The following is a 2729-nucleotide window of genomic DNA, read 5'->3' on the forward strand; positions in this document are numbered from 1 at the left end:
TAGAAACAATTAAGAAACAATTATTTATTAATTATATAGGACAATTATGCACATACAAAAGTAAAAAATATTTATTTACAAAATTGAATTGCTTTACTATATCAACTTTATGATATCAATTAACAAAATATACAAAATGATATAATGACATAGTTTAATCTATTTTGTACACATTTATATTCTGTCAGTATATTATTATAAAATATTTTTAAAATCTGTTTTATTGTAAATATATTATATGCAATATATAATACAATAATATATATACAATTTATAACATAAAACCAAATTCACACATGATAAATAAATAAATTATAAAAATATTAAATATTAATAAGTAATTACATCTGTGATGATTAGTATCATCATAATAGAAATACTGATTATCATTTCATCATGTATGGAGATAAATTTCTTACCCTCGTAATCAATTATTGTTATCCTGACAGTTCTAATCTATGTCGTAGAAATAATAGAACAAATTTGTAATGCGATAGCATACATCAGGGTCGTCCAAAATACGGAATTAAAATAACTCCGTCACATTGACACGATGCCAACAGAATTGATAGGTTGTCGTAAGTACAAAACATGAGCTCCAAACTTAATATTAGAGTAATATCGTCACTTTAAGCGTTTTTACACACACTCCGATCTACAAATAATTACTTCCATCCATACATAATAACGATTTACGTATATTTTGTACTTTACCCTGCAGAAAAGAGGTTATATAGGAAACATGCAACCGATGCATATATATTATATATAACCAACCAACATTCACCATAAGCAAATGCACAAGGAAATGGACCAATCAATTTCCTTATGCATATGTTATGTGACTGCGACTTGCTGCGATTATGCAAATCCGTCTGGATAGCCCCTAAAGGGCCCGTATCAGATTACGCAGCTACGCATTGAAAATTGAAAATTGAAGAAATTTTATTAATCAAAGCATAAGGAATTAAAATTTCTTTGTCGTGATTGGTCAAATATCAATCTTCAATCTTCGATCTGAATCTTCAATGTGATATCTGATACGGGCTTAGGACTACGTTTACACGTCACCAATCGGGTTCAATACATCTGTAGTTCTAAAACTGGCCAATCACAGTCATTCCATTCTTCAGTGGAATACGTGTGATTGGCTGGTTTTAAAACTAAAGATGTTATTAAATCCGATTGTTACAACACAATTAAAATGTTCCATGCTGTATGGGTACTATATATATTTATATTATGCTGGAAAATATTAAAATCTCTCTCATCTTACATTTTTCTGTTTTTTTTTTTTCAATTTAAACATATATATCTTAAAAAAAAGAAAAAGTATTTGTGCGTAAAGTGGAAATTTAGACGATATTTATGTGTACAAAGGAATTAATCAAAAACTATTAAGTAATTATTTTAATAGTAAATTTAGGATTTTTATCAGCAAAATTGTTGACATCAAATACTGAAGAGTTCAGTTAAATTGTCGATCGCATAATAATCAGCATAATAATCGCATTCAATCCCAATCCTGTCATTCCGCAAGTATAGTGGAAATAAAACTTATTTAATGTGTGTGTGCTTGCACATGATATGTGCAGTATTTGCTCTATATTTATAATTAACATATGATATATACAGGGTATCTCTAAAAAAAGATTTAAGTATAAATAATTAAAAAGTATTCTACTACAAAAAGACTAACAAAAAAAATTTTCCTTAGTTTGGGGATTCGAGAAACAACAACCGAGATATTAATGTAAATTGAAATTTAATTTAGCCAATAATACAATGAAGCGCCCGATATGAGATCGTGCGCTTAGAAGAGCAACCATTGGCCCATCTCATCTACGTATTATTGACAAGATTAATTAAAATTCAACTCAATATTTCGGTTGTTTATCAAATCCCAAAATTGTAAAGGATTTTTCAGCTCTATTTTCTGTGTAGAATAATAGTTTTATTGATATGCAATCTTTTAAAGACACATATATATTAGACAAAAGTATATAGCATATATATTTATAATTAATATATAGGGTGTCCGGTATAATAAACGTATCACCTCTCCTGTGCAGATAAAGCGGATTAAATAGAGTAGGAAAATCCTCTATTGTTTTGCGATCTTTACAATAATTAATAAGAAATTAATTTTAAAAAATTTGCTGATCCTAATATTACGCAGTTGCTAGGCACATGACGAAGCGTTGGGATTAATAATCAGGTGTTCAATTATGTATTGCGCCTAGCAATTTTCCTATTCGATTTAATCCGCTCTACCTGCACACGAGGTGATACAATTATTACTGGACACTCTATATATAATAAAAATATGTAACATAACACGCATATTTAACTGAAATTGATTACATGAAACCAATGTAGCTATGAATATTTGCAGAATATGCATATTATGTGACATTATCATAAACGAGTTTGTACACTATTAAAAGATATTAATGCACATAGTATATTCATAGAGAATATATATTCACATGTAAATGGTGTACAAATTCATAAATAAAAAGAGTGTGTTGAGCGGAAAGTTATCAAAAGGCCAAACTTATTTCAATTATTTGTAACACCATAATAAAGTTTACTTTATATAACACAGTATTTCTGATACATTATATACACACATTGACATATATTTCTTTGTACATGTTATGTACATTTAAGGCATATTTTAATTCATAGATTGCAACATAAAATTTTTGTATTGTTATATTACATTT

At 27.9% G+C, this 2729-nt stretch overlaps 1 protein-coding gene across 1 annotated transcript in view; it reads right to left on the reverse strand.

The window, feature by feature from the left end:
- LOC115238048 (mitochondrial fission regulator 2-like) overlaps positions 1-932 on the reverse strand; it is a 25321-nt gene extending 24389 nt beyond the window's left edge. Inside the window, exon 1 of the mRNA XM_029811552.1 lies at positions 420-932. The gene's annotated coding sequence lies outside the window, so the exon portion shown is untranslated. The remainder of the gene's footprint in view (positions 1-419) is intronic.
- Between the last annotated feature and the right edge of the window lie 1797 nt (positions 933-2729).

This window comes from Formica exsecta, unplaced genomic scaffold (assembly GCF_003651465.1).
Source record: "Formica exsecta isolate Colony F162 unplaced genomic scaffold, ASM365146v1 scaffold32, whole genome shotgun sequence".
In the NCBI taxonomy this organism is placed as follows: Eukaryota; Metazoa; Arthropoda; class Insecta; order Hymenoptera; family Formicidae; genus Formica; species Formica exsecta.